This window comes from Sapajus apella, unplaced genomic scaffold, assembly GCF_009761245.1.
Source record: "Sapajus apella isolate SASKATOON/1434 unplaced genomic scaffold, GSC_monkey_1.0 scaffold122, whole genome shotgun sequence".
NCBI classification, from domain to species: Eukaryota; Metazoa; Chordata; class Mammalia; order Primates; family Cebidae; genus Sapajus; species Sapajus apella.
Window position 1 is genome coordinate 6,553,753 of NW_022437062.1, and position 15,457 is coordinate 6,569,209.

The 15,457-nt window shown below is 37.2% G+C and overlaps 1 protein-coding gene across 5 annotated transcripts in view; it reads right to left on the minus strand.

Annotated features, from left to right (window-relative positions):
- The window catches only part of FMN1 (formin 1), a 419,120-nt gene that overhangs the window by 323,097 nt on the left and 80,566 nt on the right, over nucleotides 1-15,457 (minus strand). The window lies entirely within an intron of this gene.

Below are 15,457 nucleotides of genomic sequence, written 5' to 3' on the forward strand. Positions count from 1 at the left end.
AAAAAAAAAAAAAAAAAAAAAAAAAAAAAAAAAAAAAAAAAAAAAAAGAAAGATGAATCTAACTGGTGGTGATTTCTGTGATACGCAAAAGGTGGAATGACTGTCTCCAAGAGCTCTCAGAGAGGTGGTGGAGATGCCCTAGGATGTGGCACTTTGCAAGCTGTGGAGCTGTCCCACTGCATAGCACATGTTCTGGCCTGATGCAGTCTCTCTCACTGTCTGCAAAGAGGGGATGAGCAACCAAAGGGTTAATATTAAACTTTTTATTTTCCTGACTGTAATGATTCTAAGCCAGGTGCTCTCTGTGTTCTGCATGTTTCATTACTAAATGGAGCTATGTTCCAACTGGTCAGAACTGGGGAGAAGGAGTCATCCCTCAGAATTAGAAACAGACTTTTCCCTGGGCTACTTTGAGATCCTCCTACCAAGAAACAACAACAAACAGAATAAAAAGGTAGGGTTTGCAATAGGATTGTGGAATCAGAGGAATCTAGAGGACAAGTTAGCAGAAGACTCTCATAATATTATCTAGATGGACTGTCAAAGGTTCAGACCTCTCAGAAACAAAGGTTGTTTTCCCCCAAAGAACCCAGACCAACTGAAATGCTGCCTAAAGGCAAGGATGACTTGAAACGGGTAATGACTGGGTCAAAGATTTACAGACTATATGGCTTTGAGATCAAGTGGGAAAATAGGTAATCTTGATTAAAATTGTGTTTTCTTACATACTGTTGGGATATCTAAAGATTAAATAATTCTTCCTGTTTTCTCTTTCAATAAATATTATCTACTTTTCCTTCTATTCAGTTTTTTTGGTCTCATTACTAGGATATATTAATTACAATAAAAGTATCCATTGATTCATAAGTTACAAAATGTTGTAATAGGACAAGAAAAAAAAAACTATTCAGCAAAGACTCAAAGAACAGGGTGCCTTACGGCATCACTTCCAGATCTAATTACTGTCTGAGCTTGCACTGTCTCCTGTTAGAAGGGAAAGGTTTGCAGCTTTGCTTGGTAGAGCTGAGTCTGCTGCTATTTGGATGTATAGAATGAAGGGGTAAAAGCTGGAAGGTACCCCTTAGAATGGCTGTCTATCCCATACATAAGGGGAGGCTCTGAGCAGCCATGTCTCAACCTGAGCTGGAGTCATTGGATCTGAGTCTTATAAATGGCAGAAAATATCCAGGAACTTTTGCTTATGGGATTCTGTTCTTTCTGGTTGCCACCTGGCCCATTATTGCTATTCAATTTTTCCATGCTTTATAACATACCATAATGTTCTATAAATAAATTCCTGTTTTGATTACAGCTAACCAGAATCAGTGCTACACACACACACACACACACACACACACACACACACACACACACACCACTAAGCAATGAGAATATCAAAGTTTCGTTTGGCCTTATCTCTATGGCTTTTTTTTTTTTTAAGTCAACTTTCTTTCACGTGTACATGATTCTACAGTAGTATACAAACCTATTCAAAGTTTTCATTATCTCATGGAACTTCTCAGTAGCATCCAGCAGGGTTGAATGCATACTTTTTTCTTGAAATTCCTTTCCAGAAAACAGACTCTCCTAGTTCTTCTGGTTCACTGTTCACTCTTCAGTTGCCTTGCTGGCCCCTCATCCTTTTAAATCAGTGTTCTTAATCTCAGCACCACCACTATCTTGGGCCAGATAACTCTTCTCTGTGGGAGGATGTATTTTGCGTTGTATAACAGGATGTTTAGCTGCATCCCTGACCTCCACTCATTAGGTAATAGTAGCATCCCCTCCCCAGTCCCTTGGCCAACTGAAAAATCTCTCTGAAATTGCCCCTAGTTGAGAAGCACTGCTCTAAATGTTTCAGCACCCCAAAGATATGTGCAAAATCTTCTCTTCTCCATCTTCATTCACTCCATCTGACATCTCATTCAGTCTCAGTTTTAAATATCATCTCAGCTCTAGTGACTTCCAAATTAATACATCTACCCATAAGCTCTCATTCTATCTTATACAGGCACCCAACTACTTATTGCTTGGATAATATTCATTCCAAACTCTTTATCTTCCTTCTAACTTTGTTCTTCCCCCAGTCTTTCCCACCTAAGTAAATGACACTCAGTTTCTAAGATTAAAATCTGCTTCATCCTTGAGCCCTCTCTTTCCCTCATATTCTGCCTAAATTTTATAAGGAAGACCTATTTGCTCTACCACCACACAATATCCCAGATCTGACCACTTCACACATCATTACCACCTCAGTCAAAGCCACTATCCACTCTCATCTGGGCAACCGGAAAAAATCTCCTAGCTCTTCTTCCTTCTTCTACTCCTGCCTAGACACAATATGCTCCACAAAACATGCAAACAATCTTTCAAAAATGTCACACCATTCCTCAGATCAAAATCCTCCAGTGGCTTCCCATCATAGTTAAAATAAAATGCAAATCCCTGACCTTAAACAACATCACTGGACCTGATTCCCTGCATATCTCTTTCTCTCCACCTCCTAACCTCTCCTTTACTTCGTTCCAGCCACCCTCACCTTCTTGCTGTTCTGTGATCATGCCAACCTTTTCATTCCTGCCTTTGGCATTTACGCTGGTGTTGTCTTGGCTAAGACTCTGTTCCCCAGACTGTTACATGGCTGATTGCTTCACATCACTCAAGTTCAAGTACATGTTCAAATATTCTTCCAGCAGAAAGGCCTTCTTCTCACTGTCTCTTCACCAACATGCTCTCAAATATTTTACCCATTGCACCTATCCTTACCTGAAACTAACTAATGAATGAGTCTCAAAATCAACCCTAGCAATGCAAGATATCAGATCTGGTTTTCTTCTGTATATAGATGGCACTATAATGATCCCTCTTTTAAGACAAATAAAATGGAAACGCTAGTACATTTTGGATTTTTCATGTTGGCCCCTTATTACAGTTAACTCTGGAAGCCGCAGAAGTGTGTTTGCAAATCTATCGAGAAAATAACAAAGGTTTCACTTTGGATGCATGTTATTGGCAGTGAGGGGATAGAATGCAACACTGGCAAGGATTCTTTGCCAGGTTCATGTCCAGTAAGAGTCTCCTGATTTCTCTGAGAGAGCAATGCCTTCCCTGGCACAGGAGGGATGATGGTGGAGGGTGTATGTCATGTTTTTGTCACCTTTGACTAAGCCCTCTGTTTTCTTGCCTGCTCAACTGGCAGTTCTTACAAGCATCTTCACTGGCTTAACAAGGCAACAGAAGAGATATAAAACTCAATCAGCCAACTAAATAGCTGATGCTTTGGTGAAAGTTTTGATGGAGGGGGAAAAGCACATATAACTAAAGGACATGCTGCAACAATCAGTGGGTGTGAATCCTCTATCTACATGTCTTTTATTCCCTTGAGTAAGGAGAGGTGATAATGGCATACAAGAAAAGGAAATACATTCAATGGTATTATTTTACTCTCCTTGCCTTCCAAGAAAAAACAGCTTAAATTATGAGACCACAAGGTAGATAACATAATTCTCTAACTCTGCTAGTAAGCAACGAGAGGCCTGGAGAAATTGAAATTGGGGAGAAAAAAAAAGAAAGTGAAAGGATGAAAAAAAAAGGCCATTATATAATAAAAACTACCCAATCATTCAAATTCCTCTCCCCACTCTTAAGAAAGGTCAACTGATAGCCCTTGGCTCCTGATGTGTAACTATATCCTATTCCTCTTTTGATGTTCTCACCAAGAGGGATTTAACTGCCTTTTCCTTGATTCATTAGATGGTCACTTCAAAGAGACCTTAGAAAGGCAACATTTACCCAAACAACTCCCCTGTCTTAGTAAATCCAGACAAAAACCAAAAAGCAATTCATCCTAAATTTCACACATTATTGTCTTTGGCCTCTGTCAGTGACCTCAGCCTACAATATTGATTACCACTCTGCCGCCCAGTATGAATCCTTCAGATGATCAATCAGTTCTCAGGACAGAGAAGGAGTTATCCAGTCTGATACTAAAAATGTCTCCATGCCTACAATTAGCCCAAGTATAAACTAAACAACCTAATAAACTTGTCATAACTTTACCATTTATAACCTATTTCTTCTCCCAAAGGCAAGGAAGGCATAATCCATACTTGGTTTAGAGTGTGCTAGACTCTATTAAAGACAAAGGTGGATATTTGGTTTAGTAACAAATGAAAATATTTTATTAAATTAATAAATGTCTTTGTTCTACCACGAAAGTAAGGTTTTTGAGGTTCCTTTACAAAAACAACATACAAATCCATTATAGTTTCCTTATTTTTGTCAAAACATTAACAGATAAATGGCCAAAGGGAATATAAGAATAAACCAATGAGTATGGGAAAATTTTAAACACCACTAGTAATAGCTAAAATAATTGCAAGCTAAAAAGAAATGCAAGCACTACTCACAATAGCAAAAACATGGACTCAACCTAATGTACATTGATGACAAGGCTGTGTAAAGAAAATGTGGTACATATACACAATGGAATACTATGCAGCCATAAAAAATGAAATCATGTCTTGTGTGGGAACATGGATGGAGCTATGAAGGAACGAAAAACCAAATACTGCCATGTTGTCACTTATAAGCGAGAGCTAAATGGTAAGAACACAAAGAAGGAAACAACAAATACTGGGATATACTTAATGAGAGAGGATGAGGGGAGGGAGAGAAACAGAAACAATTACTATTAGATACTGGGCTTAATACCCGGGTGATGAAATAATATATAAGACAAACTCCCATGACACATGTTTACCTATGAAACAAATCTTTACATGTATTCCCAAATTTAAAATGAAAGTTAAAAAAAAAATAAAATAAAAGAAATGCAAGCTAAAAGAACAACATTTCCCTGTAAATCAGAAAGTCTAAAAACTTAAAAATATGCAATGCTGGCCGGGTACTACCATTCATGCCTGTGATCCCAGCACTTTGGGAGGCTAAGGCGGGCAGATAATGAGGTCAAGAGATGGGGACCATCATGGCCAACATGATGAAATACCAACTCTACTAAAAATACAAAAATTAGCTGGACATGGTGGTGCATGTCTGTAGCCCCAGCTACTCAGGAGGCTGAGGCAGGAAAATCTCTTGAACCTGGGATGGGGAGGTGGCAGTGGGCCAAAATGGAGCCACTGCACTCCAGCCTGGCGACCCAGGGAGATTCTGTCTCAAAACAAAACAAAAAAGCAAAATGCAATGTTGCTAACAGAGTAAGAAAATTGGCAGTCTACTCTAAAAGCTTAGTGTTCATTATGTTTTAAGTTAGCGTCAGCACTTCACCTAGCACCTGGACATAGCAAGTTCCCATTAAGTATTTATTGAATAAGTAAATGGGTAAGTGCATGAATGCTCTTCAGGCAAAAATATATTGAATAAAATTTGGAGAAACAATTTGATAATAAATGTTAAAAGGCAGATAACTGTCATACTTCTGACAATGTAACACTTCTCCTAGGAATCTACCATAAACAAATTCTCTAAAATGTAAACACTCTATGCAAAAATACCTGTCAGATTATTAAAACACTGAAAAGCACAAGCAAATAAAGTGTCCAGAATTAGGCAAATAACAGATGGATGGTCTATTCTCTTTGCAGAATTGTTCACAATAATTAAAACAATATTTATGAAAAGTTTTTTAAAAAAGGAAATGCTTATAACATGTTGAACCAAAAGGTTACGTATTAAGTTCAGGAAATTTTTTAAAGTATAGTAAAAAGATTGGAAATCAATGTAAATTTTAACAATAATTTTTCTATGAGTGGTGATAATGGAAGGTTTTTTTTCTATCCTTATAAATCTACGTTTTTCTATAATGGCCATTTAATAGTTGCGTAACAAAAAGGTAAAATTCTGTATTAACGAAGGACAGCACTTTTTGAAAAGAGCTATTCTGTCATGCCTCTCAAATAACATCAGTAAAACATGTCCCCCTGGCCCTCATATTGACGCTTCTCTTTTTAAAATTATTTTGCTATTCCTTAAGCCATTTTCTCTTTGTTATTAAAACCAAGATAAGGACAATTTGTCAGCACCTTTAATCCACTGAAATATTTCCACATTAAAACAATGTTTAATGTGTTGGAATGTAGTATATTTTTATTAACTTTAAAGAAGTTCTAAAAACAAGTCCTTTACATTTTTCAAGATGCCTTTGTATAGCAATTAAGATAATTATTCTATGTAAATGAGTTAACACATGTGAATAAGGGCTATCCAATTATAAACTGCCATTCAAATGTTAGTTTTACATTTTTATGGTATGCTATTCCTGACCTTACATTAATTTCTGATGGCATATTTTCATTTCCTTCACAATATATGAGATGATTCATTTCTGTATATTTTCCATGGTGCATTGCATATGCCCTCTGTAAATTACATTGATTTTTTTTAAATGTACACTGTAAAATGCTTTCAACTCTACCCAAGTAATTTAAAAAATAAAAAATCTTAAAGGAGACTTTGAAATGCAAATCAAAACCTCAGTGGGATACCACCTCACTCAGATGGCTATAATTAAAAAGGCGGATAGCAACAAGTATTCATGAGGCTGTGAAGAAGTTGGGACTCTCATAAGATTATTGGTGGGTGCCTAAAATGGTACAGCAGCTCCAGAAAAGAGTCCGGCATTTCCTCAAAAGGTTAAATCAAGAATAATAACACAAATCAGCAATTGCACTTCTAGAAATATATCCAAGAAAAATAAAAACACATGTCCACACAAAAACCTGTACACAAATGTTCATAGCATTATGCATAGTAGCCAAAAGGTGGAAATGACCCAAATGTTCGTCTACTTATGAGTAGATAAACAAAATGTGCTATCTCCATACAACAGGATATCTTTTGTCTATAAAAAAGATAAATCTTGAAAGCATTATGCTAAGTAGATGAGGCCAGTCACAAAGACCCCAATATTGCATAATACCATTTATATGAAATTTCCAGAATAGGCAAATCTACAGAGACAGGAAAGAAGATCAGTGGTTACTTGGGCTGGGGGTGATTGTGGGAAAATAGTGAGTGACCACTAATGAGTATGGGGTTTAGGGAGGCGATGAAAATGTTATAAAATTGATTTTGATGATGGTTGCACAACTCTGTGAATATATTAGAAACCACTGAATTATACATTTTAAATGGGTAAATCATGTAGCATGTGTATTATATCTTAATAAAGCTGTTTTTAAAAAGACTGTTACTATTTTATATGAATTGGTTATATCACATTTTACTGTAATTTTTTTGGAAAAAAATGTAGTGTTAACAAAATATTTGTATCTTTTTATAACTTATAAGTTATTTTATAACTTATTTCTATGAAAACCAAAAGCTATACAAATAAAGATTTTAACCACAGTATTTTTTATTAGTTTCAACTTGGAAAGAATTTAAAAGTCTATGAATTTAGTACTATGGTTATCTACATGATAAAATATTATCCCTTAAAATTATAAAGCTATAATTAATGAGACAGTATATAAACATTAAAAATTTGAAATAATATTAGGTGGCAGTATATAAAATATAAAGCAGACGGACCTTTGTTATTTAAAAACACCTGTCTCTAAGAAAAGAGTTGAGGTGGATGGATTATGGAAGATTTCCGTTGTTCTTTTTGTCTTCTGTACTAATTTTCTTACAGAATCCTTTCAACTAAACAAAGAGGAACTGTTACTGCTCCATTAAACAAGTGGTAAGCACAACTATCCTATAAAATATAAAGGTTCCCTAGAGATGCCTAACCTAAGAGCATTGGATACCTACAACAAAGAATGTCAGGCACTAGTACTTAGTTTAAACTCTATCATAAAAACACTCCAAAGATATTAGAGGCAAGAAAGTGGTTACAAAAACTCCAGCTCATTAACTGGCTGGCCTATATTCTATTTGTACATTTAGTGTATTTTTTCACCAGTTACTTGTCAAGTCTGTGGTAACCGTCACTGCTGCTCAGTCAACAGAAGTTCAGGATACTGTCCCTGTTCTCGTAGAGCTCACATGAGAAACGTGGGTTGCTAGGAAGTGGTGTGGGTAGATGGGAAGAAATGAAGGGCATTTAGAGCAGAGTCATACAAATGCCAAGACCTACAGGACTGGGTTTTTATGGTGAGAAAGGTTTAGCCTCCAGGTTACAGTGCCCTAGGCAGTGCTGGTGTACTGGGACAAAGGGTAAGGCAGGGAAAGTCTAAGAGAACCTTGCTGTTAGGCATTTTGACAATAGAGTGTCTTCTCTATTCTCTTCACGATGACTCAGGGTGGCGCAACAAAAGAACAAAAGTACAACCAAAGTGTTTAAAACCCTCAAGGCATATCTACCTCTCAATATGGTGCTTCAAATGTCAACATTTATTGGTGTTATTTGGATGCTTTGTAGCTAAAGTTTGACCTGTGTACTGTGTGATCATTTGTTAGTGGATTACTCACTTTCTGACATAGTCTTCCCTAAAGGTCAGTGGGTTCCTTGACATGAATTCAATCAACTTCAATGGAGGAATTAAACAGAATGAGTATTTCCACATACTTTTTAACGTAGGTCCACTACAAATTTTGAATTATCTGTTTTAAACTACATAAGCCTCTTATTTTTTCCAATTAATAGTTCAGTAGATTTCATACCAGCCTTTCTTTCTATACACAATCTTTGTTGTTGTCCTATATTGTTTCTTTATGTAACATAGATGTGAACACAGGGTACGATATAGACAATTATGCAGCCTCTTTTTTCCAGTTTGCTCCTCCATGAAATATGACCCTACTCCTCCACCTTTAGTCAATACCTGCACTCCTACAGAAAACACAAAAATCATCCAGTGTCAGTATACAGAGGCACCTTCCGTTACAGCCCACCCCACACCCCAATTTAAATAGTACCACCAGCCACCTTCTGTTACTTGTCCCGCTTCTAGACAGGGGCCCCTTGGATAATAATACCAGCCACAATCAAACACAGCTCTACCAATCCCATTGAACACTGTGCACTGGAGATCTGGTGTTCTATCTGGGAGCCAGCTTCCATGGCCATGTCAGTTCCTTCAGCTGTGATTCCTTCCAGACTGTCTTATAGTTGAGGCCCCTGAGGTACCAGCACACTTCAAAACAGAGCCTTCTCTAACAATGAAACCCTGACTGAAAACTGCTTCTACTGTTCCTTTAATCAGACTTACTATGTTTTCACCCACAAGCCTGGGAAACCAGGTGCATAGCCACCTACTGGCTCCTTAGCTCAGGAATTGCTCTAGGCTAAACTCCCTAAGGTCCAAGTCAAGCCTCCTCCCCTTGGCAGTTCTCCAAGGTCTTGTAAGCTGGTTTCCTACCTGAACATCTTCTCTTGGAGCGGCTCTGTTCAGAATGTCAGCCTGGTTTCCCTCTGAGCCTGTTCTCTCCTCAAGATCCCAAAGGACACTACCGCTGGTGCCTGCCCTTCATAACTGAATGCTCTGCAAGAATGGACAGGAAGTACCACATGGCCTTGTAGTCCAGGCCTATGGAGTATTATTTCTACATGTCCTTGCTTGTCCAAGGAGGAGGAATCAAGCAGCTCAGGACTCGAAGTATAGCATCCTAAGAGCCTAACTTCAGGACAGTGACATAAGAAGAACTAATTGATCCCTGGCTTCCCAAATATTTAGATCCAAACATTAATACACAGAAATCATGAAAATCTGAACATTTTGCGAGGAATTTTCATAAGTGTTGAACATGTAATGTGTGGTCACTGGATTCCGGAAGCCAGTCTGTCACATCTCTTCCTTTTCAGAAACAAGTCATTGTTGATCTAATCATTTGAATCACTCAGCCGCTTGTTTGTGTACACCACAAGAACACCACGCAAATGCAAGTCTCTCCTTGTCTCATGCAAAAGCACTTAGGATTTCCTTCCCTTGCCACATGACCAACAATATACCTTTCTTTGGAGACAGCCTGTGGGTAAATAAAGAGTCATGGCTGCTGTAATGTCTCCTAAACTATAAAGTCTGCATTTCTCATCATCTGACAGGCAGCATCACCCAAATGCCCAAAAACAACTAAAGAACTACAATTAAAAGAATAAAAATAATCATATTTTAGTTGATAAAATGTAAGATCTTTGACTTCTGGAAATTGACCATTTTTCCCCTCCCTTATTTTACCTATCCATGTTTGAAAAGATGCAAACATCTCTACAGTTACTGTCCAGCCAGGTGCTGAAAAGTTTAGGGGTCTAGTGGTTGAGCAGTCCTCAGAAGATAAACTGACCTGCACTGATCCTTCATGCAATATATGATCCATGTATTGATTGTACACAGTCCTCATGACTTCATCTATCAATCAGTCAAAATGCTGATTAAGCACCCACTATTCCAGGCACCAAATCATATGATAGAAGATAACTAAGACAAGGCCTTGCCTTTGAAAGAAGTCGAGTCTCCCATGGGAAAAATAAAGAACTAAATACATTCTTGTAATTTAAGTGTTAAAAGGACAGTACTAAGGAAATAAAGAGCAGAGCTGCCTAAGGCTGTCCTAAAAGGAGGGTGGGAGGCTAGGAGTCACAATGGGATACTTCTCATGGGAAATAATACTTGAAGGATGAATAAAATTTAATGAGGCGAATCAGAAGAAACGTGCACATAAAAGAATGTATGTGTAAGAAGATGGCATATTTTCAACAGACTGGTATGTCGGCTGTTTATGGAAGAGGTAGGCAAGGCTCAGGTTGTTAAGGTTCTTGTGTACAGCCTTGCTAAGAAAACTAGATTTAATCCATAAGCCACCAAAAAGAAAAACAAAACAAAATTTTGCTGTCTTGCCAGCCTCCCTCACATATACCCTCCCCCACCTCTCCTATCTTGGCCTTTTACATGCAAATAATTCTCCCACCATCCACAATGCACTGAGCACCTGAAATCCAGCTGTGCACAGCACCTGCATCAGGTAATTGTCTGGAAATTCTTGCCTGTTTCCTCTAGACTTGTTCTTCCTCACCCTTCCTCCCTCTCATATCCCTAAACCTATGCTCAGCTCCCATGTTGCTATTTGTGGCCAGGCTTTCAACTACCACTTAGAAGTTCTCTTTCTACCTTACTGCTTGACTCTCAACTCCTTGTGTCACATGATTTTATTGACCTTAGCAGCTTCCAGTAAGAGGTGTTCTCCACCACCTTTACTCCAACCAGCAATCCATTTGCATCATTATTCATTTCAACTAGATTCTCTCACATACCTGCTTGCAATAATAGTAACAATAGTGAGTTTCTCAGGTAGCTCTGGGCTAGACTGAGTTAACAAATTTTCTTGGAGTGAATGGGGGCTGTAATCACTCACCTTAAAGGTATAGCCAGAAAGAAAAGAGATTTAACCATAAAAAAGGCATTCCTGAGTTTTAACTATGTCCCTGGTGTTTGGCTAGTGCTATGATTTTCCCCAGCCCTGTGAGTAGTTACTTAAATCCCCTTTTATACAGTAACAAGATGTAACCCCAGACTAACTTTTTCACTGAGGTCGACCTACAGACTAGGAAACATAATTTTCTACTTTCCTCTACATCCAGTTTGGAAAACTCTTTTAAAGCATCCTTGGCTCACACGAATTTGTGCTTCATCCAAGGACAAGCCTTGGAAAATCACAGCAGCCAAGTTGCAGCAAATCAGACACAGCCAACTGTTCAAACCATGCTCAAAAAAGGCAAATGGCCAGCTGTAGCCAATCCAGCTGTGTCTATGCCTCATTTCCGTTTTCTGTCTATAAATGTTATCCGATCATCCGGCAGCCCGGAAGTCATTCTAAACCTATTCTTGTTCTGGGGGCTGACTGATTCAAGAATCGTTCTTTGCTCGATTAAATTCTGTTAAATTTAGTTTGTCTAAAGTTTTTAAAATTTTTTTTAACACCTCCCAGGCTTAAATTATTTCTGCTCATTATTTGGCACTCCTTTCCAGCCTTTCCCAGCAAAAATGCTTGTGATAAAGCAGCTGTAGAGGGGAAATTCATATTGAAGCCCAAACATGATTATAAGCTGCAAAAACAAATAATGCTAGATATGGCTTTTTTTTCCTCTCATGAAAAATATAGTAGAGTGGACAAAGTATAGGCCTTGAATTCAGGAAGGTTACTAACCATCTGACTTTGGGCAGGTCCTTCATATAGAAAATGGAGACAACAGAGATCCTTCAACAGTTTTTTGAGGATTAAAGAAGATGAAGTATTTGAAACACTTTTTACAGCACTCAGTAAATGGTTGTTATTACTGTTGTTTCCACCAACACTACCACTGTTACTATCATTACCACAACCAATTAAGTGTGGCACTGACCCAAATTTAAAAGGAGCTATGGATGATCCAGCAGAGACTGAGAAATATCCTATTTGAAATAAAGTTAGCCTCAGATCCAGGTATATCACTTATATAATGGGAGCTTAAGAACAATGGAGGATCTAGTTTGTAGAAATTACTCCCCTCCAACAACTACCATGACTCCCCAACCCCCACTCCAAAAGAGAGAGAAAACAATTCCAGGTGCCACTGCTGGAAGCTATACACCCTCAGACTCTGGCAATAACAACAAAAGTATTTGTAATTTCCTGCCATAAAGAAGACAGTGCAGAAATTCTGCATCTCCTTAAGAGTAATTTGAAATCTGGGGGGCATCGAAATCATAGCTACATTTTCATTACTGGCATTCTGAGAAATACACAGGGGCTGAGAGATTGACAAGGTAGTAGCATTCATTTCTTGGTGTTTTCTTATTTAACTAGGATATGTTCTTGAACATCTTTCTCCTACACAAGTAATTTAACCTTAACAATTGCTTCTGGAAAATCTCAACTATGGATTAAGCTGAATGTTTGCTCCTTGCACTTCAATAAACTTATGGAGTTCACTTCAGAGATCAAAATTTATAGATATGTGGAATAAGAAATTTAATAAATGTTTTGCAGTGATTCCAATAAGTAAATATTAATTTCTGAACTGTGCTTGGCCTACATCTACTAGAGATAGCTATCATCTGGCAAACAACATTTTTGTGCTCTCTTGATGAGACAGAAGGAACGAAAAGATTAATATTGCCTTAAAGGAAGAACCACTAAAACAAAAAATGGTTATGAAGCATACACGGGACCATATAGCAAATTAGTGTTTGAACTAAGAATAAAATTCAAATTGACCTTGCATTCAAATGCCTATTCTTTATCTAGTTTAGGTTATGGGTGATGGAGTGGTAATAGAGAAGAGAAATAATACTGTTTTTCATGTTCCTAGAAAGAAAATTGTTGTGAATTTGCAAAGACTTTAGCATCAAAATAATGATGTAGTGTGTTGTGAATTTGCAGACTTTTTCTAAAACTGCTTCTGAGTTTCCCTAAGATGACATCACATGAATTGAGAAAATATAAACAAATGTTAATGTATCTCTATGAAATGCCAACACATCACAAAATATAGTTTGCAAAATTAAAATTTTAGAATTCATTGCCTAATATTTCCCATGGGAAACTATCTTTTTCTGTTTTAATTGCTGGTTCCAACCAAGAAATTATAAAGTGAGATATTTTCTAATTTGTTTTGTTAATAATTTTCCTTATAGTTTAATATCCAGTCCACTCGGAACTGTTGGAACAGTTGACGATTCTCCAAACACAGAGATTCTCAGGGGCATACTAAGAAGTCCATCTAAAAGATTAGAACAAACCAGAAAAATGGAGATCATGGCTTCAAATGAGCACAAGCAAACAGAGAAATAAGAAAGTAAAAAATATCAATTTCTCCCTTAAGGCTGAAATTAACTACTTTTACATAATTTATTTTTCCTAGATAATTTTTCTAATTTCAGTATAAACTTGTTGATAAGAATCAAGTGAAACTTGTTTGACAGGAATGAGGGACAGTTCTTGTAGGAAAGAAGAAATCAGAAAATCTCTTCCTCTCACATCCTAATAATGCCTATATTAAATATTAAATACAAAAAGCATGATTTAAACAATGTCCATATGAAATATTAGATACAAATATTTTCATCTATTTTGGTTAAATAATCTAGATTCAGTATTTCTTGTATTGATACAGCATTTTATTACATTAACCTATCTTTAAAGAACGGTATGAAATTTTAAAATTTGAAACAATTTCTAGTCACATTCATACTCCAAAGATTTTATGAAGAAAATAATGTCTATAAAGAAAAATTGGCCCTCAAACTTCCTTTACAAAAAAAAAAATAGACACATAAATTCTTAGTTTTGTTCAACATAGTTGAATGAAATATTCAGATGGTATAATTTAAAAAATTGGAGCTCAACAGCCCTGCAGGTAACAACTGGAGGATAGTTCAACCCATAAAAACTAGAAAACTAAAAACACTAAGTAGAGAGAAACTTCTATTCTGATAATCTAGTCAGATTCATCTCTGTGTTCAATAAACACCCTTCTTTCCCCACCTGCAACCAAGAGCATGGGCTTCTGTGTTTAAGCTTACCTTCCTCTGGGGTTACTGACCTCCTGTGCCGGCACTTCCAAATCTTGGGAACTGAAATGGACTGTCCATATCTTGGGCTGTAGTGGTAGCAAGCACCCAAGGTGCCAAATGGTGGGGAGCCTGTGGTAAACATGATGGATGCTCACGAACACCTGGGAGGGAAGAGCATGTGGAGGATGTGCCTCCCCTGTTCCATCACAAGAGCAACTGGCACAGTGCACCTGGGAGGAGACTCTGCCAAGCATTAATGAGTCAACCGTCCGTACACTCAGTGGGCCAGACAGGTTTCACCACTTTATAGCCCTATGAATGATGGCAAAACTTTCTGTAAAAAAAACTGTACTATTCTTGAAGAGCTTGCTTTTATTTTCTTCTTCTTTCAAGGGATATAAGCGATCACTTTGTTTTACAAAAGATGTTTTCAGTTAAACACAAAACTTATAAAATTTTCATTTTTTGAATCATCTCTCAAAACTAAGCTTTCATATTCTAAAAACTGTTTGTACTATATTCGTCTTTAAAATGTGTTAGAAATTTCATTTTCAGATTTTGAAAGTCAGTCTTGTTCTCTGCTCTCATAAAATGACCTCCATCACTAGGTTTAGCCTTGGATGTAAACTTGAACTATGAAAAATCGCTGTATAATTATCTTAATGAGACTTTGTGTTTATATTGTGTCTTCTATCTCAAAAGCTCAAAGCATTTTGTGAACATGATCTTATTAAGCATCGCAACACCTCATTCAGGAATGCGATGGTAAGGATTATTATTATCAATTTTAACAGGTGGGGAAACTGAGAGATTAGCAATTAAATGACTCAATTTGAGGTTACAATGTTAGTTGAAGGCACAGTTTGATTCAGGACTCTGACATCTACTTCCAACAACATACCCAAGTGATCCCTGGAGAGCAGCACAGTGAAATGAAAATTGTTTTTCATTTCTCAGAAACAATCTGTTCTTTTGCTCTATGGCGTTGAAGAACATTA